Source organism: Rhamphochromis longiceps, linkage group LG8 (assembly GCF_057381845.1).
Source record: "Rhamphochromis longiceps isolate RC_006_pf linkage group LG8, R_longiceps_female_GT1.1, whole genome shotgun sequence".
Lineage (NCBI taxonomy): Eukaryota > Metazoa > Chordata > Actinopteri > Cichliformes > Cichlidae > Rhamphochromis > Rhamphochromis longiceps.
In genome coordinates, this window is record NC_140564.1 from 16,256,058 (window position 1) to 16,280,075 (window position 24,018).

The 24,018-nt window shown below is 43.0% G+C and overlaps 1 protein-coding gene across 1 annotated transcript in view; it reads right to left on the reverse strand.

The window, feature by feature from the left end:
- raraa (retinoic acid receptor, alpha a) overlaps positions 1–24,018 on the reverse strand; it is a 147,752-nt gene that overhangs the window by 90,566 nt on the left and 33,168 nt on the right. Inside the window, exon 2 of the mRNA XM_085416037.1 lies at positions 14,009–14,130. The gene's annotated coding sequence lies outside the window, so the exon portion shown is untranslated. The remainder of the gene's footprint in view (positions 1–14,008; positions 14,131–24,018) is intronic.

Sequence of the window (24,018 nt, forward strand, 5' to 3'; positions counted from 1 at the left end):
GTGTGTGTCCACGTGCATGCATGGCAAAAAGCCAGTTTGACTCACCAAACTAAGTGTCCTGTATTTCCACCAGGCTTGTTGAGTCTTGTTTACAGACAGCTTTTTTCAATTACTTGAATGATCCCGCATAGTGTTTAGAACTGTGCGTGTGTGTGTGGGTATAGTCATTTGTTTTTCACACTTACAGTAAAACAGTAAAAAAGGCCATAGTGCAGGCCACTGATAACAGATCAGACTTTATACCACATCAGCAAACCCAGAGTTTTAGGTCAAGGTCAGATATCTGCATCTAGTTTACTTGTTCACGCTGCTGCTGCTCATCATTAGCTCACATAAATAAAGGTATTTTTCATTAATAATTTATAAGAAAGTCACATAAAAACATGCAGCGGCTACAATTCTATTATTCTTGTTGCCAAACAATAACCACACTCAGATAAATATGATTCAAATGTGCTGATTTTGAACCGATTCATGAGTCTCAAGTTGAGCCAAACAGGACTGGAATGCTTCAGATCTTGACCGACAACCAGTTACTTATGAGTTCTGAGCGTTTCCCTAAAGTTAACAGCAGTACGTCGATAAAAACTCGTTTTCATTGTTTTGACTGCACTGACAATAAGTTGTTATCAGATTGAGCGCAGTTTCCTTCACTCCACCCATTTTTCCTGTTATCTCTGTTCTACCCGCAACCCCAGCCCTCCCCGACATTACCACACTCACCTGGTGAAACAGAGAGCAGAGGAGAAGAGGTGACCACCAAGCATGACTCACAATGATAGCCAGTTTGGGGGGAAAAAAACCCAAAAATCAGTTTCCATGAAAACCGAAATGTGGACAAGTGCTGTCACAGGAGAACTTGCAAGTGTGGCGTGGTTTGATTGCACACTGGGAGGGAGATTAGGAACAGGATTGCACTGAGAATGTAAGTGGAGAACTGTAAACACTAGCCCAGAGAGGTTATGTAACCCAACAGCAAGCAATACTGATGAACCACATTTTCTCATCTTATACCTTATATAAGGTATCGAAAAGTCGACATGACTCTAGCAACCCCAGCAGGAGGTTTATCAGACACTAAAACATTGCACAATAGTCTGACAATTCTTACAGGCAGGCTTGCACAATAATCTCATCCTCAGCTGCTTTGTCTTCCATTCTGGTGATTGCAAGGTAAACAGAGAGAAAGAAATATAGCAAACATAGTCATCTAACATCCATGTGTGCTTTTCTGGCCTACAGAAGCCTCTGCCAGATGACATCACATTACACTGGAGCAAAAGTTAGGGCGGGTGCCAGACAACCCTGAGTCATTTTGTCCGAGACCCCTTTGTTGGCAGCCCCTCTGCATCGACAGACTGGCTCCATTCAAATGAATGAGGGCACGGCTTTTTTTTTTTTTTTTCTTTTTTCACCTTACACTGATCACTTAGTGATGTCATTTTATGTTTAAAGTGCAGACTTGGGTTGAAATTTCCATGTCAACTGCATGCTACAGTATAGGATCACCAGCCTTCCATGACAATGCTGCCCATTGTGTTTTTGTGCACGTTTCATACCACAATGACACTCCATGCAGGCAGTTTTTACCTCTTGAGGGGAAATGAAAATCTCCATAGCCTAGCACCAGGGCCATCTGCAAAACAACCAGGCCTACAGTTGCACTATGTGGGGCACACTGCAATCACTTAAAGCATTTGCACATGTGTTTTCATGCTTATATGACAAGAAGAGTAGAGGCAGGGGTTTGTGGGTCAGTCCATACACAGATTAAGCCCTATAAAGTGCAGGTCATCCTGATATGACCTCTCTAGGACACATCCATCACTAACCCAACACTGTCTAAATGAGAATGGCATTTCTAGAATGACCTTTGGCCCACTCAAAGCTGCGAGATTAGGAACATATACAACCCAAATGCACACACTGTATAGCTATATAACTAATGCCCCCCTCCCCCCGCCAAACAATGCAGAAACATAAAGACGACAGATACAAACAACCTTGCAGGAGAGAGAAACAGTGAAAGCGAGCACGAGCAAGATTATGATACTAATCTTTTCTAATGCCTCTGTCCTCCATTTTCCTTCTCACACATAAAAACATCAAGCATATGCCTGGCTCTCTTTCCTTGCCTCCTCTTCAGGAGTCATAAAACTCACATTTAAAAATGCATGGACTCCATAAGCTGCCAAGCCTATCTATTAACTGCGTTATAGTGTGGATGGCTATAGCTGCTGACGGCAGCCAAGGAATGCTGCTTTCCATTAAGGGAGAAATGGAGAGACGAGGAGGAGGAGGACTGAAAGGGATGAGGGATGAGGAATGAGGGGGAAAACAGAATTTAATCATTTTTCTTTTTCCCATGGCACTGCAAACTGATGCCTTGGCATCCGAGCATGTGGAAAAGAAAAAAGAAGAAAATAGAGGGAGGCACTGACTTCTTCACAAAATCCCACATAATAAGGATGAATGCTGTAAAACTGCATCAAAGAAAGAACATAAACACGTGGATATAAGTGGATCACACACCCCAGTGACAGCCTGTGGCCCAGGTGAAAAACTAATTGATTCAAGTGTTTCAGGAAGATCTTCCCCCAGTGTCCTCAGGCGCTCGCAAGATGACTATTGATTGGCTAATTGACTGATTGACATTCGCTTGACACCAAGGCAACAACATCATCACTCTTCATACGAACATCACCACCAACCTTCCCCATTTGGTACTGCTATTTGCAAAATCCTGCATGCTGCATGGATTTAATCCTCGTCAGTACCTCCAACCAATAACTCCCTCTTAAGTTAAGCTTAAAAATTCATTTCAGTTTGCACTTTTCAGCCTTGCAGAAGCTGCTCGCTAATTTGCACAAACTTCTGCTGTGCTAATCGGATATAATGAATCTGCATTAAAAACATATCATTAACAAAAAACAAAAAAACGAAATGTTTTAACTTAAAACAATGAAAACTGAAAACTTTTAAGACTTTTTCTTTTCATTCACTCTGCAACACAACTCTCCAAAGTGTCCTTGAGTAAGACGCTAAACATCAACCAGCAGATATGAGCATCTGCTTAATGACTTTGCATTAACATGTAAATGAGTTTTCAATGGCTTGGATGAGACTTCGACATGCCAGTGCGCATTTCTTCTTGGTTACATTTACCCCCACCTCCCCTCCGCCCCCACCTCTCCGTGCACTTATAAGTCAAACATAAATTAACGAGCTCGCGCCTAAAGCCGCGCCGACACTTAGGAACGACTCTCGCCCCTAACCCCCACCCCAGTAATGGACCTTACAGACAATGCCTGTGGTATTTCAATTAACAGACAGTGGCGTGACATGAAATAACGACATATAGCAAGAGCTGAGTGACATGTGCGAATGAGGCAGTAACGGCAGCATCTATTCCCTTTAATGGACCATTGTGGTTGAGCGCAGATAATACGAGTTAATAGGAAATGTAAAATTATGATGTAGGCTCTTGTCTAAAAGGGTGAGTGACACCTGGGAGTAAGCGGTTACATCTTAATGCACTGCTGCCACCAGGATGAATCATCTCTCCACATAGGAGGTGGAAACCATCTGAAGGTTGCTAACGGTGGCTGCTGTCAGTCTTACATTAACCTTGAGAACAGCCAGGGGACTGGTTAGCCCTGCTGACCTCTCTCTGTCTCCCTCACGCACAAACACACATGCACAATCTCCATTATGACCACATTTATGACTAAAGGGTGACTTGGTGTGGGTGTGTGTGTGCATGCACGCGTAACTTTGCCTCTTCCTGTGTCTTACGAGCAGCATCAGTGGGATTAAATCAGTCCATCACCGGCTGCTGTAACACCATATAGGCTGTCTGGGCTGAAGAGAAATCACCTCAGACCTTTCCTGTTGCCCCCAGGGTTAGCAATAACACTCTCTAAGCTGGTTTTCTGAACACTCTATGTACATGCTCATATTCACTGATCAGCTCAGAATTAAGAACAATGTCCTACTATCTTTGATATCTTTGTGAAATGCATACAATAAATCCTCCCCATACAATCCAAGCAGCTAAAAATCCCAAACAAATGCAACCATTTGCATTTGGAAAATCCAAAGCAAGAAGCATAGTTTTGGTGAAAGCTGCTTATATTTTGCTGTTTGGTTTGAACAACGCCAAGTATTGTTGTGTGCTGAGGCATAACTGGGCAAGCTGATGCCCATGTGTTTTCAGTCAATTTTCACTGACAGCAGGAGAGACAGAACGTGAGAGAGGCCGAAGGGAAGAAACGGAGAATGAGCAGGGGGAAACAAAGAAGTGTTTTATACAATAAAATTGTTGGGATGACTGCCTGGGAACGGGCGAAAGCGCGATCAAACACACTGACCTAATTTTCCGCCACATCCTGCAGAGAAGCGAGAGGAAAAGCAGCCCATGAACACTGGAGAGAGTGAAATCGAGGTTTTTAATACTTTAATACTTCCCTGCAATCTGTGAATGAATCCATTTTCACGGTTTTCTTGGAATACGACAGGATCTGAACTGGGACGGATTATTATTTGTTTGTTACTGTTTGGTGTTTTTTTTTTTCCAGCTTTTGTTTAACGTCTAAATTTTGCATTAATTACACTCTTAAAAAGTTAAAAACAATACAGTTCATGTATTTGTAACAAAGCTGTATCTACTGGGAAACTGCTGATTGTAAACAATCCAAAAATCACATCATTTTAACTGAATCAGTATGAAAATGTAACAGTTAAAAATTTAAAGCAAAATGAAAAATATATATATTATATTAGTTACCACTGTGACTGACTCCACACCACAGGACGGGTAGTATGGAGATGCGGTCTAGTATAAAAACCATTTGTTTGTTTTTCTTTTTATATTATTCATAAGCAATACCGGGTTTACTATATCACTGATGCCCTGCAGGGATATTTACTCTTGTAAACTCAAACATTGTGAGTTTATATTATTTGTGGAAACTCTTCTGATGGAAAGCATCAGTCTGGCACTGGTAAAAATAAGAGAATAGAGTCTTATATCTTCAAGAAAGAGATTTTAGATATTTATACCTTTTGCACAGTTTTTGGAAACTTAAACTTTCATTTATGTTGTTTTCTGAGATATGTTTGGTCATTAAAAAGACATCCCTCTATATCGGAATGCACGATGAAAAAAGTTCAACATTTAAAGTTGCCTTTTCGGGGCTTTTATTAACAATTTGAAAGATTTTCCAACTTCATTACAAACAGGGACCAATTCGTGTTTAGAGCTGTACGTGGCTTGTACACATCCAAGACGGCTAAAAATCAGCTTAAAATTGATTCAAAAGTGGAAGCTGCAGACAGTCAAAAATTAACTTTCATATGCTTAGGTATCAGAGGGATGCAGCAGTTTACAATGTCACCTCAAAGCTAGAAGCTCTGGGCTTGAAGCTGCTGCTCGACTTAAGCCTTGATTATACACCGCTATGGACACAGACTGCTAGAGAGCCAAAGGCTGGATAGTCATTCCTGTTATTCCGCTTTGAAGTCCGCTTGAAGTTCGCCACCTGGGGCGCATCCATCGTTGGTGTATTGTAAGGGAAATTTTCCATGGGCAAGTCCATGTGGTCACAAAAAAAACCAAAAAAAAAAAAAACAGGCAGGGACGCGGACATACGTGCAAACCCTGTCCTCACCACCTGAAGATGAAATTGTTGTCACTTTGACCCAAATGGACCAGAGCAGACTTGTGGACAGGGGACGTATAATCAAGGATTGAGCTGCTATGCTGTAGAGAAGGAAGAGTTCCTTCCTGCTTTTTAACAAACTTCAGAGATGTTTACATGGCCGAAAAAGTCATCATCGACGTCTTTCCAACAAGTTTTGCTGGGTAGGCTGATGTTGATGAAGCATGTTTGGATCTGAACTATCAAAAAACCCAAATTACTGCCAGATAACAATCTAGTAATAATCTTACTGAATGGGATGTTCACTCTTATTATCCCCATTATGGTCTCTGAGTTACTTTGAGGCTATTTCAAAACTTTACCCAACTTCCTTCTTCCTCGGATGATCAAAATTACAACAAATTATTGTTGTTTGGCTGAGGATGTTGTTTTTTCCGTAGAGAATAAAGTCTCTTTCAGACAGTCATTACTGCATCGATGCACCCGTATGCACTTGCAAGGAAGCCATTATGGCCCATACTCAAATCTAATTGTCAACCCCTGTCTTCTACTTTTCCGTCTGGTCCTAGGACAGTGCAAAAAGCTTTTAAAGGGCTAACATTTGTGCTTGAGTGGCCAGAACACCGTGTGCAGCCCCCGCCTCTGCCCATCGCTGCATCAGGTCCGCTTGTAGTGCTGCTGTGCTACTGTGACTGGACTGGAAAGGATATTTATAGAAAGCCGTTAACAATATCCTGTCCCCAAACGGGTGTAATCGTATTATGCTGGAGGTGCTAAAAGCCTCGAGTTGGGAAAGCACATCATCGGAGGAAACGGGCTAAGACACACAAGGACCATTCCCGGGGAGTCTTCAGAGGAAGAAGCTCAGAAGCACACTGGAAGGAGTAGATAAAAAGGCAGACACACATACAAACTCAGCAGGTGAGGAAGAAAGAGTGACAGAGAGAAGATTAACTGAAGGTTTACTGACAAGTGAAGAAGTGACAAGTATAAGATGCAAATTATGCTGCTGACTGAGAGCAATAGGCTTGTTGCTGGAGGAGTGTGGAGGTGGTGCGGGTTGGAGGCTCGATCGTTTTGACAGTGTTTGGTATCGGCAGCTCTGAAGGTTCAAGCCGGCCACGGCGATGATAGATGGAAGACTGAACTTTAATCAGAGTGGCGCCCGGAGCATTTTCATGGAGGTAAACAGGTTAATCAGTCAAGCCCTCCTTCCATCCTCCCTCTCATTCTCCCCTAGTCTTTCCTCAGCACATGACCACTTCTGACACTGGCACGCCATTCGTCTATTTCCCATCAGCACCTCGCCCTTCTCCTTTCCTCCCCCTCTCATTTTCCCTTACCTTGCTTCACATCTTTTGCAACCAGCCAGGAAAACAAATGACCCCCCCCCCACAAAAAAAGAAAGAAAATCCTTCCCTGCAGCCCATACCATCAGGCACATCCCACTATCTTATAAAAGGGCATTTCAAACCGTTCAGTCAGCTCATTTAATACCTCCCAGCATCATCCACCATGAAACTATGAGGTGGGAGGAGAGCATTCAGCAAACAGAAACTGTTCATATGCTCTCAGTTTCTTGCATTACTGCCCTTCCACTAGCCTGCATCGAGGGAGGTAGATAATTTGCAGTCATAACCCTCAAACATACTGTGCCTAAATCTAAACACAGTGAGGCAAAGAAAAGAGAAAATAGCAGGAGCAGCGTTGCATTTCCCATTGTTTCTGCTATATCAAGGGTGTAGTTATTAAAATGCCCATGTCTTACAGTCTCTCCAAGAAACAGCACGACATACTGACCTCCATAAAAACTAAAGCAAGTGCTAACCGGTGCCAAATCACTGCATGCATAACCACCAAATTTTTAAAACAAGCAACCAGTGTACAAAGCAAAACAGGAACTAAAAACTCCTGTCAGTTTACGGTTTAAGCCGCATTTCGTGTTGTCCGTCAAAACTTCCTCTATCTCTGTCCCCCAAAGGAAAATTAACAATCAACTCTTAACAAACCATGCTGGCAAGCCAAGCGTGAACTTTAGAAAAGCCTTAACAGCTCCTGTGGAGGTGGGCCATGTCTAATCTTTGACCACACTGTATTTAGGCAGACTTGGAAAGTGCGATTATACTGTGTTGTCTGGAATTCCAACCACATACTTCTGCGAGCCATCAACAAGGGCTGCCCTTTGCCAAGATAAACTTCAGAGAAAGTTGCCACATATTTACAGGCTTCGCTGCCCCACTTTGCTTCTTTGTAGCTGCAAAGTGTCGTTCTGGTTGCCTTGAAAATTTTTCTCTGAGCCTTGGTTGGAGGGCAGAGTGGGCTTGAAATAAATGCTCTTCTTGTTCGTATTTGTCCAGGATATTGCTAAAGCGTGCTCGTTGTGCAACACGAGTTAGGAAATACACTTAATAGGGGGCCTTCAAGGAAAACAAAGGAGGGAATACTTACTTTGACACCATACATGCTGTATGCAGGGAAACTCTGAAACTATGTTGTGCTATTACCTCCTACCTATCTCCCATTGAGTGATAGAGAGAACTCAGCTTGGTCCCTTATTTAATGATGTGAGGGTTCGTGATCAAGTTTGAATAATACACGCGAGCTTCTTTAGAGAGAAGCGATGCTTTTAATGATAGAGTGACCCATAACTTAAAGGGGCAGCAAGAAAGGAGGAGGAGGACATCAACAGCCTCACCCTTTGAAAAAAAAAAAGATACAGCGAGTAGAAGTTAAGAGAAGATGGGACAGAAAAGTGAGACAGTCGTTAGTTACATTGTTAGGCAACGGGAACTGGCTAACACCCACACACACCCAGACACACATGCACACAAGGAAATCAGTGAGTGTATTGAGATTTCTCACGTGATGTTGTGTACACATTGCTTAAAAGTTGTCCAACATATTGGACATGCTAACAGCCACTAGTTGTTAGCAAAAAAAATGTGTATTTCCTTACTGGTTACGGCATTAAGTAAGTGAAGTTTATTTATATATTGCTTTAAAAGACACAAAAGTGCTAAACAATAATTAAAATGTAATTACTATCAAAATGAAACATGCAAAAATAAGTAAAAAAAAAAAAAAACAAATGAAAAAAAAAGAAAAAAAGAAATCACACTATTTCTGATAAAACAATAAAAAACTGCAACACAAACCAAAAACGGAGAAGCTTTACCTTCAAATTAAAAGTTTTGTGGTTTTTCAAAAGGCACAATTGTCTTTGTTTCCCTACTCAGAGAGTAACTGGACAATGTTTATAGACAAGTCTGCCATTCAAACCATAACTGCAGCAATATGCTAGTAACCAAAGCAATTACAGAGATTTTTGCCAAACAGTTGAGGAATACACATTTTTCTTACTAACATGTGGTAGCCAAGGGGTCATGACCCGGCCTGTAGGCCTGTGTGACTGGGTCTTTAGCAATCACTTTCCCAGCGACTGCCATCAACCTCCAGCAACTACTCACAACCAGTTGGGTAATACTCATTTCTTCCCTCACGACCAGGTAGTCACATGTCTGCACAACCTCAATAAATTACACAAACATCTATACACAAACGTATGCAGTACATGTAAACACATCATACGCTTAAGTCCTCGAGGGCCAGAAATCCCGTGTGAGTTTACAACATCACATCCATCCTCAGGGGGGATTTCATAACAGCAAAAATATCTAATGCTACATACAGTACCGCAGTGTTCCAGTACCAGTGGATTAGCGCTGCCTTCCCCCCACCCACCACCATCACTTCATGCTAATAGCTGCTGTTTTCATTTTCCCCGAGGCCACTCTCAGCTTCCCTTCATTCAGTATGCATACAGTTTTCTCTCCCTCTCTCTGTTTCTCTTGCTTAAGGGAGTGGTGGCCAGAGAAAGTTGAAGATTTAGTAAGGACACTGATTTGCTCATGCAAGACTTATGAAACCCTAGTTTCCTGTGCCTCATACAAACACCCATACAGAAGTCATTTTAAGGTAACATCCTTAGTGCAGTGAGCTCACTCCCATGCTCCTTCCCCACACAACACAGAGATCCGTGGCACTGCATCTTTGTACATTAACTTTATGAAGTTTCTGCTTCTGCCATAGAAATCCTCACTGCTTCGAATCCCATTTAAAACAAAACCGCTGTTACACGTTACCACTCTTATATAAATAGAGAGCAGAAAATGCATTTATTTATAACAAATTCAACCCTCAGACAACCAGTTCTGCCGGAACTAAACTGAGATTTGCTTGATATGATTTGGAACTGAAGTATCATAAAACAATCTGACAAACACATTGAATGAAACACAGTTTGCCAGTAGGACAAGGTGCTGGACACAGACACACATTCGCCATACCCTGTAAAGTGTCTCCACAGCCTAATAATGCAAGGCAGATGAAGCCCGTCAGAGTGACGGTCCAGCTGTAAGTAATTTGGAGGGCCGAAGAAGAAAAAGCAGAGGAGGAAAAAAAAAGAAAGAAAATATTAGACAGCCATCAGGCCCTCTTCTGACAACTCTCTGCAGATCTAGATGAATTTGACCTGACAACACAGGAGCGATGCAGACAACACCTCCTGCACCAGCTGCAAACCACAAGGGCACACAAACTCCTTCTACAGCCAAGAGAGGAGGGAGGGAGCAAATGAGCCTGTGAGTGAAATAAATAAAAACATACTGAACGGAGTTAAGCGTGCCTGAGAAAAACTACTGACAGCGTAGAGCGAAATATAGAGAGAGAGAGACAGCAGATGAGGGACAAATCGATTTTGGTAAAGAGGCAGAGCAAGCAATGAGCATGAAAGAGGATAAGAAAGACAAAGAGCCAAGAAGGCATGAATGATGGCGGAGGATATGAAGGACAGCTTGAAAGAGAGAAAGTGAAACAGATAAAGAATAAAAGGAGGGGAGGAAAGAGAGGGCTTGATGGAGGGAGACAGAGGGAAAGACGCACCTTGTCAAAAAGATTGAGAGCAGAGGAGAAAATGAACAGGGAGCTAGAAACTGAGAGAGGAATACAAAGAATGAATGAAGATAGAGAGAGAGTGAGGGAAGATGAGAGGATGCCTTATTTTCTTCCATCTCAATTTGCACAAAACTTTCATTACCACCAATTTGGGCTGGGAGCCGTAGGCTGGACCATTAGGCGAGCCCAGCATCAATCAGCTTAATCTCCCTCCCAGGCCGCTAAATTACAGCGCCCAGTTGCTTATTAAAATTTGTCGCCCGTCTCCCAACACCCGGCACTGCTGGAGATTAGACAGGGGCCCCCAGACAAATCTGTTACAGAGAAGAAGACGGAGAAGAGGAGGGGGAGGAGGAGGAGCTGGAAGGGAAAAAAGGACCGAGAGAGATGGAAGGAAGCAAAGGGACAGTAGAAATGAAAAAAAAAAGGGAAAAAAAGAGGAATGCACTTGCTGAGACAGAGTGGATCAGAGTGGGAGGACGATCATCCGGTTTGATTTATACACTTCTGTAGATCTGCCGTGCTCTCACTCACACATTTCTACGCACGATCATACATCCCAATAAATCCTATATACACTCGCATGTGCCCACACCCCCCCAAATGCAGTTTTCCATTCCTGTCAACACCCCCAACACATAAACACACACACACACGGAGGTATAGAGAATGCAGGGTTTGCAGTGCCTCCCATTGCACACTCAATCAAACCGGCGGCCAGATAAGATGCATGATGAATGGCGTAATTGAAGGCGGCGGCAGAGTAATGCTGCATCGCTCTGCATTCAGTGGGGGAGGGCGGGTTATTGGTGAGTGTGTGATTAGCCTGTAGGATTTATTGTTATTGCCCAACTTATTAAAAAAAAATAAAAATACAAAGACTGTCTATCTCGCCTACAGTAGCACACCTCCAGCTACAAAGCATACCGAGCCTACACTTTCGGATGGATGAGGAGACAGCAGCGCTGCATCATATAGAGCTGGGTGGGGTGAGTTCTTTGAAGTCTTGAAGTCTGTGCATGTTGCAGAAATGCGGCTTGGCTAATCGTATAGGTTGCAAGGCAGAAATCTCGATGTCAAAATCTGGAGGAAAACCACCCACACATTGAAGAAGTAGCGGTAAAGTCTCTGCTCCCTTTAAACACTTAAATAAGAGAAAGCAGAGGATACATAAAGCATACAACAAAGTGATAGAACCTGCAGGTCAATGGGTAAAGGAGGGAAATAAAGCAATTCTACTTCACACTGGTAAGCACTCAGCGGAGAAAACACTAATGTATCAAGAGTTAGTGAAGGTCCTTGAAAGAAGCAGACCAGAGAGTGTCATTAACACCAGTGCACTGTCTGCCTGCTGACATCATGTGTGCACAGGAGTTTCTTCTTCTTCTCCTTGTTAATACCTATGGCATCTGAAGACACTGAGCTGCTATGGTTTACTTTGGTTAGTGACCTAACGTAACTGCCTTAATTATTTCAATTAGTGAAGCTTAGGATGTGACATTTTTAGATACTCCAGCCAATATTAAACTACACAATCTTGGATAAACAGTTATTATCAGATTCAGATGGGTATTAATCAGTAATCATTTTGTTCTAGTTTCCTTTTTGACACTGAAATTTAAACTCTCTAAGATTTAAAGTAGAACAGCAGGTGCAAGTACTGCATGCAACTCTCTTTGGAAACTAACGAATTCCTATAGCTGCAGGTATGAAATAAACTTGGCAGTGAGACCAAAAGCAGCTACCCAAACTAACTCATGCTGTAGCTGTTACTGCTGAGTCATGTTAATCTGTGCTGCCGCAGACTTTTTATTCGCTCAGGTAAATAATTTACTCTTAAGTAGTGTTTTATAGGCAATTTAATCTGTAATGACAGGAAAGTCAACATACATGAAAAGTTACTTTGGAGAGTTCTGTATGTGTACTTCCCCAAAGATGCAGAAAAAGTACACTCAGTTCTAAACTTGTGCATGCCTCTTCATTAATAGGAACATTTCATTCAACCTCAAGAGCTGAATCATACGAGACTACGATATAGACTCCGTAGCTGAGCCACGCGTGCAGTTAATAACCTTGTGGTCATGTCTCGGTGTTTTATGCAGGGCCAGGCATTATAAAAACAAATAAAACCCTGAGACTTCTTCCTCCTTCAGGGAAAAGATGTTTCCCCCTTAAGTTTCTCTTCTTCTTCATACATTCACTCACGTTCAATCCGACAGTTTCAGCAATCTGCACCCAGGAATCCTGTTGACATATCTGAGTCCTTATATTAAAGGCTGTGATTACTGTTCTTTATATTAAGGCAGTAATAATATTCACTCTGATCCATCCAAAACCTGAGGTGAAGAAATATTTGAAAATCTAAATAAAATATCAGCAGATCGAAGCACAGAACATTACATTTCTGATTTAGATTTAGCTAGGCTGTTTAGGTCACCAAGTCTCAAGGGTAACCATGTGCTACAGGTTCAAAACTAGCATGCTTGTCACAGCTTTTCCTTTCTGTAAAAGCTGTAACAGACACGAAGCCGATGCGCCGAGATGCTGTCAGATGAATGAAAAGGAGCGCGTGTCTGAAAGGAGCTTATGAAATCATAAACTGCAGCCCTAAAAATAACTACTCACTTCTGTGAGCAAAAGCTATAGTTTCTTATTATGATGGGAGTATGCAGCTCTCGTTAATCAAACAAATGGAGAAAAGAGCAAGGTACTATTTTTAAGGGAAAAAAAAGGGGGGGAAATTCCTGCCTTTTCCCAACTCGACACAAATTGAGACAAAGAGCAGAAACCCCTTTGTACTGCACACTTACAACAGATTAACTAAGAACAAATACACCACTTACATATATTAAGGTTAGCAAAAAATACACAATGCCATGAATGCAATGAAACCTCACATAAAATTTACAATTCAGTCACACACACACACACACACACACACACACACACACACACACGAGTGAAAGTAAAGCAACTACAAACAGTGTGGTTGTACAGAGCGTGTCCACTGTCAACACATACTGACACAGTAACCAGTACAGGGAAAACCACACATGTACATACTGAGCCAGCTGTGGTCTCAGACAAAGCCTATAAATAGAAGGAAAACAAACAGCTGTTTTGTCTGAAAGTTAAATTAGCATATCACCTAGAGTATTCAAAGATATATGGGCTGGCGGTGGCAAAGAGTCCCCGTTCCAAAACACTCTGGCATGTCTGCGCTATTTAAGAGATGAGTGTGAATGTTTGATGTATTGCTGTTGATTCATTTGGCTTCGTTTCGATATATAAAACTTGGTGCATGACATTTACTGCTGTTGCAGGATATGTACATGATTTATCAAGTGAGCTCAGTTCAGGATCTACTGCTGTATATATAGCGAGAGTGCGTCTACCTCAGTTGGTTGCCAGAAACCCTGGGTGTTGCTGTTCAGACTGATTGAGTGGTGTGCTGTTCGGCCAACTGGGCTTCCGGTTGGTGGACTGCCTGCATCGATTGCTCGGAGAGGTCCTTCTTCTGGCGCACAGACAGAAAAATTGAAAAACAGAGGAGGAAAGGAGGAGAGTAGCAATGAGGAGAAAAAAAAAGTAAGAAAAGAGAGAGGGGGAGGGATGGTGAGAAGATGAGGGGAGGAAAAAAAGAGGAACATTAGCTTAAATGAAAGTTTATTAGGTGTATCAGTCAGTCAAGTCGATGGGGTGGGGTTTTTTTGCCTCAGGCTCTCCATCCTTCCTCTCTACCCCCCCTCCTTCTGCTTGCGTGTGTGCTTGCAAAGGAAGGGGTTTCGGGCCGGTGGGGGCAGCCATGACGGGAAAACATTAGGTTGTTGGCGAGTCGCCGGTACACCAGCCAGTAATTGGCTTGGGTAATGGTCATGTCCAGACAAATGGTGTAGGCCCTAACCGTGTTACGAGCAACCAACTGCTCCGCCTGTATTCACAGCATAACTCTGAGCACTGCTCGGATACCAAATGGCACCAGCGTGCGTATGCGTTTGTGTACAAGACTCACGAAACATGTGATTTACTGGAACAAAACATTATTACCCCCCCCCCACTACACCCAGCCACACATGCACACACCACTCCCCAACTCAAAACCAGCGTGGCGTGCACGTGTGATTCATGCCTCTCTTGCAGTCTGTGTGGGAAACTGTACCACGATAAGGAGGAAAAATATGGCAGCACAAGCGCCCGCTCACCTCGAGGGACAAACCGACATCTGCTGTGTCCTCCAAACAAGTGACGGATAGGATATAAGCAGGAAGAAAGAAGGAAAGAAGAGGGGGGTGAAAGAAGGTGGGGAGAGGATGACAAGAGAGAGGGAGTAAGAGGATAAGTTCCATTTTTCATCCGTCCCTCCCTCTGCTCTGCATCACTTCGCCTTCTGTCTGACGGCAAGCTGAGCCGCTAATGTCCATTGTGTCTGGATGGGCTATAAACGTGCGTGTGCGTGTGTCTGTGTGTGTGTCCGTCTGTTGATGTTATTTGAGTGAAAATGAAACATATATGCTCCCACAGAAGCTATCCAAGCTAAATGGCATGCATATATGGATAAAGCTGAGTATGTGCCTGTGTATGTGTGTGTGTGCGCGTGTATGTGTTATGGAAGCCCTTCAGCCATCCAGCTATCATCTCCTGCCAGACAGGCCCCACCAAGCCGACCCAGCTGGATAATGAGATCCATTATGATTTACGTGCCAAGAGGACAGCCAGACAGAACAAAGACATGTACACACACACACACACACACACACACACACACACACACACACACACACACACACACACACACACACACACACACACACACAGGGGGAGTTTGGTGTAGTTGTCAGTGTGTGTATGAATGTGGGCTCTCTATCTTATACTGTATGTGCTGATGTGTGCTGCCACTGTTTCATATTTCAGTTTCTTCTCTGTGTGTTAGTTGCCTGAAGGGCATCCTGCAGTGGGTCCTCTTTCAGTCTGCAACTAGAGAACACTTCTTTCTCATTCTCCCTCTCTCTCTCACACACACTTTCCTCATCTACCTCTCACCTGAAGAAGCAAACTAAGTTGAAGATAGAAATAGATTAAGGTTGCTGTGCGAACTCTCTTTTAGTTTCTCACTTTCTCCTTTCTCTCACACACACACACACACACACACACGGGATTTGCTCCAAAACATTTGTGAATGTGTGTCTCCATGCAAGTGTGTGCTGGGATTTGTTAGTGGAGAGCTTGGAGAAGCTGTCAAACACATTCTGGAAAAAGGAGTAGACCAGTGCTTCATTTCTCTCTTCTGGAACGAGGGGTGTGCTCAGCTGAGAGGAGGAGGAGGAGATTTCTTCAGGGTAAGCAAGACAGAAAGTGTAAGAGGATAAGTTCCAGGTTTAATTTCTTAATCATGACTGACTGTATTCTCGAGGCTGGTGCATTTATGGTTGCATGCCATGAACTACTCTGTCACACTGACTCTTATATTGGTAAAAAATTGTCAGCTGTCTTCATGCAATCAACTCCTAAATGTACAGACAGTCAATTCGGGCAATGCACATTTATGAAACTGAAAAATCTTTACATTTTTTTTTTATTTGCCCCCCCCCCCTTTCCATTGTAAATGCTCTCTCTCTTACTCAGACAGACTGGCCCTGCCTTCTGTGTCTGAACACAGGGTACAGAAAACAATGGTGGGATTCTCTGTTGTTCTTTTCCATGAAGTATTCAAGGGATGCCAGCTCAATTAGAGGCCTAAATGCCAAGATCCAGACTGGGGAGAGATGAGTGGAGATTAAAAGATGAACAGAAAGAGGGGCAACGAGGGCAACAGCAGAGGAGGATGAGCGAACAGGCCATAAAGAAAAAAAATGGAGGAAAAAGGGATGACACTGAGATTTCTTTAAAAAACAAACACACAAACAGATGTATTAAGAGGAAAAAATGGTTTGAGGTGGAAAAACATCAACGCTGGGAATGTAGAGCTGAAGACTCAGCAGAAGAAAAGATAAAAGACAAACATGCATAAACAGTGAGATTAATACCCTCTACAGACACTGGCAGGACTATCATCACCTCCACAATCTGCTTTGTATATACACACACACACACACACACACACACACACACAGACACAAAGACGATCCTCAGTGGTATGCGTTTCCATCATCAAATGTGATCAGAGCTACTGTCCGCAAGCCAACATTCACTCAACTGTGATAACCCCTGCGGGAAGGCGCACAAAAAGCGCACCACACACACACACACAGCGACGGTTTCTTACAAGTGAAAACCGAATCTTGGGAAAGGTCTGACATGTCTGGTTAAATTAAAAGGTCAAATAAATTAAATACGCATCAAAAGGAACAAGGCTTCAGATGAATGGTGCAGCAGCCCGGAGGTACAGCCCTCTTCATAGTTTTGGCTGCCATTTCTGTGGGTAATAATAACACAGTAGTCACACAATTTATTGCTGAGAGCTAAGAATATGGTCACATGATTAAAAAAACAACAACAACAACAACAACAACAACAACAACAACAACAAAAAAACAACAACAACAAACAAAAAGTCAGCAAAAACAAGAAACACAGGCAGACTGTTTTAGAACACACCTCCAGGTAAGCCAGATAAACTCAGGGATGTGATGATAGCTGGCCACAGCAAGAAAATTTTTATTAAACCTTGTAAGGTCTAAGTCATCACTAATGATCATAAACAATAGGGGTGGGGGAAAAAATCGATACCGTGTAGTATTGTGATATTTTGTTTGCTAATAATGTATCGACAGCAGAAATCGATATTTTGTTACAAACAATTTTTTCGTGGACTGGAACATGCTCTGACTTCAGAGCATGTTGATCCTTTTTCTGAGCAAGAACCCTGACATTCCTTCACTGTCCAAATGTGTTTAACTTTTTTTTTTTGGCAGCAATAAACATGACAGTTTACTTATTTTAATTTAAGACATGTTTTATTTTAATTAAGTTTAAAACTTTTTTTATTTAATGTAAAATTATATTTTGTTTTAATTTACTTTCAAATTCTTCAGTTGCTGAATGGGCTGCATAGTTTTCATAAATTGCATGGTTCAGAATAGCTATAATTGTACCAGATGGTTGCATTCAGTTAAGTTGGACTAGACTGTAATACAAACCGTTCAGTTTGTCAACAATAAAACTGACTGAAATGAGAGAAAGACTGAGTGTGAGACTTTGATATTAGATAAAATTAATATTGATAAAGTTTACCTTTATGTACAGAATTTGAATATCGCAAAATATTTTTAAAAATTGCAATAATATCGTATCGTGCGTTAAGTATTGTGATATTATCATATCGTGAGTTGTATGGTGATTCCCACCTCTAATAAACAACCCAACAACACAAGGAAAATTTGTGATCATCTATCTGAGGCTAGCTTAAATAGAAGAAGGCTATTCTGAAGGCTTATTTGTTATAGTGATGCACTGTGACAAAGTCCAATGAATGCCATTCGTTGTAGCTGTAGCATGGGTGGGCCATGCGACAGCTAAATCTTGCCATGCAAAGAATATCGCCATTCTCTGTGGATTTCCAGACATTTTTGAGGTTGCAATAAAATTCCCATCAGTGCAGAAAAAAAGCGTTAATCTTCCGTATGGTTAGCCACTTGCGCAACTATTCTGACTTCTAAGTTGGTATGCGTGTAGTCTGTGTGGGAGCTGAACCCACAACCCCATTGTTGTGGCGTGTCCCACGCTCCAACCGAGTCGACAATCGGTACCAAGATCAAAACGTAAAACACATGCTGCCACCAAAATAATTCCCTCTAATTGCGCACCAACAAAACAACATTGTGTCTCAGATCTCGCTCTGACAAAAACCTAATGTCAATATTTCTCCAGTAAACCAAACTCAGGCGAGATTCCCCCCCTTCCTGCATCTCAATCCGCCTTAACAAAACAGCTCTTCGCTCACAGCAGTGCCAAGCCTAATCACATTCCCTCAGCACCAGGTGGTTCTCATTGACTGAGGCCCAGCTCCTCCACTCTGCAGGATGCTCCGCCAGAGGAAATTGGCTCGTCTACGAGCATTTATTGCTGGTGAGCTCGATCGAACGGAGTTGTGCGGGCCCTCCAATGCTGTCGCTGGACTTCGGCCTCTTTGAGGAGCCTACTTCACCAAAACAGCTGTTCAGCACACGCGGCCCTATCCAAAGACACAATTAGAAACACCCTTTTCCTATTACTCCCTGCCATTAAACGCCATTGAGTGGAATTAGTGGCAGTCTATGGAATAAGTGGATTCTAATTCATGCCCCTCTTTACATGGGCCACAGCTGCTACCGTGGCTTTCCTCTGCTAATGAAGAGGATAAAAGAGAAGTCTTAATCAAACTGAGCATCTCATCTGTGGTAATAAAGAGCACAAAAGAGGCCTTGGAGTGGCTCACTAGTGGTGCTTGTGTACACATAATCATGTGCGTATGGAAGGAAAAGGAACTTTATATACATCCCTTAGAATATACTGAATTCAGCGTTCTGTGTGGTGATAGTTAAACAAAACAAAGCAAAAGTAATAAACACATAAATGAGGGAATGCATGAAATAATGTTTCTCTTGGTCTTGTTTTCTAATTGCTTAGCCTTGCCCTACAGGGATCAATGACCCACTATGGACCAATGCTTCTCTGCTGTCTTTTATCCCTCCCAGGCTCCCTCTTGTCTTGGACCAAAGTGCTAACCAGCAGGGTCTGATTAGATTTAAATGTCAAGAGAGATAGGACAATACAGTTATCTTCCCAAATTATGGCCCATTAAAGGGCCTATGCAGTGTGCCTCCCTCCTCTACTAACTAATCACCAACCAGATTCATCATCTCGCAGACTGGGGCATAATTTGGGGGGCTGCGGTTTCCCCTGCTTCTCCATTTCTGTGTGTGTGTATCGCACCATGTGCAAGGGCATGCAGGAGTCTCTGTAATGCATGATCAGTGTGTGTGCACGCTGTATGTGTGTTGCTCCAGAGGGAGCAGGTTCGGCGCCCCAGGCCAGTGCCCCATTAAAGGAAAGAAAGACAGAAGCAGTGTGTATAAGGGAGAGACACAGAGGAGAGGAGGAGAAGGAGGAGAGCACCTCCTCATTTAGACAGCAGGAGTGGCAGGCTGTGTTCCACCTGCAGCCAACAGACAGACAGAGGGAAAAGGCTGGGATGCCTCCCATCTGCCTCCTTATAATTCACCTGCTGTCCTCAGGGTGTCATAAGAAGCCGGGTGCCAAAAACGGAGTCTCCCTTCTAAGCCCTGTTATTAATTTTACACTTTTCCCTCTTATGTCATGTTCCTTCACACACTTCTTCTCTCCTTTCTTCATATGCTTTTGTTGTCCTTGTCCTTTATATTCATCTTTCCTCTTCACTCTGCTTGTTCCTCCATAAGGAACCCCATCACTGATCTACCATACATCGCAGCTTTCATCCTACCATCACAGAGGTGGAGATGATAGCGGTGGTGGTTCAAAGTCCTATGGGAGAAGGAAGAAAGTGGAAATGCAGGGCTCATATCTCAAGGTGGTTTCCTCCATATTCTCGCCTCTTTTCACCTCTTTCCGCATTTCCATTACATGCCTTGCCCATCTTTCAGTATGCAGCCTCTATTCATCTTCTCCACGTGGGATCCTCTCTCCTCCTGTGGCCCCTTCTTTCTTTCATAAGAGCTTTTGTCTGTCCTTTAATATCTCCTTCCTCTCCATCTCCCTTTTGTCTATCACGACGCACTCATACAAGGCTCTATCTTCAAACTTCTGCCGGCAATTTATGCACAGGAGCCTGGCTGCTGTGCATTAGGGCCCATGACATAAGGCAACACATTATGGATTGCACTATAAATAGCTACTGTGTACACGTCCTGTAAAAGCTTTTCATTACATGGAGACATTGAACAATCAATATAAGCCCTCTACTGAATCTAATTACCAAAAATGACAATAGCTAGAAAATATATACTTATTTTCAAGATGATCAGTGAAGGAGAACAATGTTTCCACCAAAGAGCCTTCAAGAGGCCTCTTAGTCAAGTATCAGGCCCATTAAAAGCTCAAGGCAATACGGAGATGAATGTGGGAAAGATAAGAACTTCTTTTTTTTCTTTTTTTTTAATGGAAGACTAAATGATGAGCAGCAGCTGCAGAGTGGTTTTAAAAATATACTTTCTCAGTAATGTGTATCCACAAAGGTACACCATTCAGTTCTGGGTGATTTTAGTTCATACTCCCACAAATCTATATATGATGCATCTATTATGTTGCTACTGGAGCCCAGACGAAGCTCCATGGGTGCCAGTGGTCTGAGCCAAGCACACAGCAGACCTTCCTATGAGGTGCAGCTTTAGGTAGAGTGCAGAGAAAGCCAAGAAAGAAAAGAGGAGTGAATAGGAAGGAAGGAAGGAGAAAGAGAGAGAATGGGAGGAGCCCCGGGTGTCATTTCTCTCTCTGTCAGCTCCCAGCTCTCCCGTCCTCCCTCCCTCCACCATCACCCCCTGAGATGTGGATGCTTCGCGGGGACAATTACCGACTGACACTTCATCATGGGCCGCGTGACAGCCGCTGACGGCCCTCGTCCAAACAAATGATGCTGAGGTCGAGGTTGCAGGCCTGCCTCCGAGTCTGCCTGCCTGTAGCCCTGCACTGCATTAGCAAGCACCCCCCCTCCCGTGCGCGCGCACACACACACACACACACACACACACACACACACACACACACACACACACACACAGGGGAAAAAAGCTACATTAAAAGAGACTCCTCTAAACCAACCACCTTCTTCCTTTAAGAAAAACACATTTATCAGCAGCGGGGGATGGTGTGTGAGGGGAGGGGTGGAGGGGGTTTCAATAGAAGGATGGAGGGAGGGTGGGGGCGCTACAGTACTGTCAAACCCCATTCCCCTTAGGTAAAGAGAGAGCTCTTCATCTTTGTGAGGCAACTAGGACTCTCACACACACACACACACACACACACACACACACACACACACACACACACACACACACACACAAATACTCCCCAACCTGCCACATACGGCTTATCAGATAATGGGGTTAAAAATCAACTTAAAAAGCCAACAAGGCAAAAAGGCAAGCAATCACCACAGTGACACTGGCGTGCATCAATTAACCCTGTGTCTTTGTGGAGCACAGATAACACCGCCCTCCCTTCACGAGCTAAACTCACAATCAAATCGCTCCCTTGACTCGGGGTTGAGTGCAGCTAAGTTTAGATTCATGAAGTAGGTCATTTGCTAATAGTTAAAAAAAAAAAAAAAGGGGGGGGGGGGGGCAGTGTATAGTTTTAAGAGAAAAAAAGAGAAAAAGGAAAGAAGGCATGTGGTGGACCTGCTGCTAGCAGTCCCTTAGCTGTGAGTGTGAACCTGCAGATTAATAAATGTTGCCTGTGATCTCGGCCCAGGGAGGCAGATGAACAACAATCGAGAAAGACATCAAACGCTCGACTAACACTGAAACAACACTTGACAAAAAAAAAAAAAAAAAGAAAAAACAGAAAGCCCGCCGGTCTCTGAAAACATTCACCCGACTAGATGTAGGATGGAGAGGAGGAGAGAGAAACTGAGATGCAGAAGAAAGAGCATAAACAATGAAACATTTATCAAAGCGAGCAGCGGAGCATCTTCTGCACGGCAGGGGCAGCCTGCTAATGCAGGTGGCTTTGCTGTTTTTGGTATCCTGAGATGACATTGGCAGGAGGTGGTGAGCAGTTATGCCTCAGGTTTGACAAAAACCTTAAAAAACAACCCTCTTTTTTTTCTAAATTTTGAACTATACTTTGTGCATGTCCTCTGGTCTCCTGAAGGAAAGCACATTTTTACTCTTTGTGGCTTTCTCTCTGTTTATTATCAAATTCTTTTCATTCATGCTCTGAATGTTTTCCCTGTTGGTCACTGCTCTTTATAAATGTGCTTGGCATCGCTTGCATCTTCAAACTCCTGCACAAGATAAATAAAAGAGCAGGCAATGGAGGGGGGGAAAAAAATCCAGACCTATTTGTCATGTTGGAAAGGCCCTTGAGAACACTTTCAATCTTTCCATCAATAGTCGGCGTGTAGGCCTGTATGTGCCATCATTAAAAAGTAGATGCTTCTCTGTTTATTTATCATACGGACGCATGGCTGACAGCTTCCTGTAAACAAGTCATATGTTTATATGTGTGCACGAGTGTGTATGTACAGTCACTGTAGCTTTCTCTCTGTCCTTTATCTGCAAAAAATGGATGGCTGCTGCTCACTAATGTGTGTGTGTGTGTGTGTGTGTGTGTGTGTGTGTGTGTGTGTGTGTGTGTGTGTGTGTGTGTGTGTGTGTGTGTTGGGGGGGGGGGGATGGAGTTGGCCAGAGTGCTTTCTGATAATGACTGCTACAGAGCTCATCACTGTGTACCAGGGGAAAATGCTATTTCCTCACTGACCGGTGGTTAAAGAACTCAAATCACTTCAATGGGAACAAATGAGGTGGTGTTTGATGCTTAACAGCCTCAGAGATAAACGTACAAATGGCGAATGAATCATTCGCCTGATGTAACAGAACTGTCGATGGATCGCTCAGGTAGTGAGAAATAAGGAATGGCTTTTTCCCTTTAATGCTTTGGACACTTTTGCCACTTGCTGGCCTTGCTTTTTAGCAGGTGTGGCAAGAATCAACTGAACATTACGCGCAGCATAAAGAAGCTACCATATGTCTCAGGAACATCACTAGTTTAGACTACCGTGTTTAATGGTTAAAAGCTGAAAACGAACATGTAAACTGCATATTTTTTAAAGCAAAAAGAAAGTGTTGTTCATTGACTGTCCATCATCAACTGAAGTCACTCCATTCTCAGAAAAGGTCAAACTAAACAGCTCTTGGATAAAAAACAGGATGTTGTCAGGCTGTCAGTCAACGCTTCAAACATGAAGGAAGAAATTATATCCGGGTGATTATCAAAAGCAATGTAATAACAATATCCCCTGTTGCTAGGCATCAATCCTTTAATACAAAGAAATGTGCAAAGTGTGTATTTAAATATAGCCACAGAAAAGGAAATGGTTACAATGAGACATTTTGAGGATTCTTCAGCAGGTGAGCGTCTTTGCATGCTTGTGTGTATCTAGGCTGATGGGTCTACAGAGAAAGACAAATGGCTACAGCAGGGGGCCGTGCTTGACATTTAGGTTTCATGTGGTAATGGACGTTGACCTGCTGGGGTCAGGCCTGCCAGCAAGGCAGCACAGAGGCCCATTCCTGCATCCCTGTAACTAGATACTAGCAAAACAGTGGTGGACACACACACACACACATATATATATATAATCATTCACTCAGTAGAGGAAGAGGACATCCCAGAAGGTTGGACCACATAGGTGGGATGTCATTAGACAGAAGAGACAGATGTGTTTGGT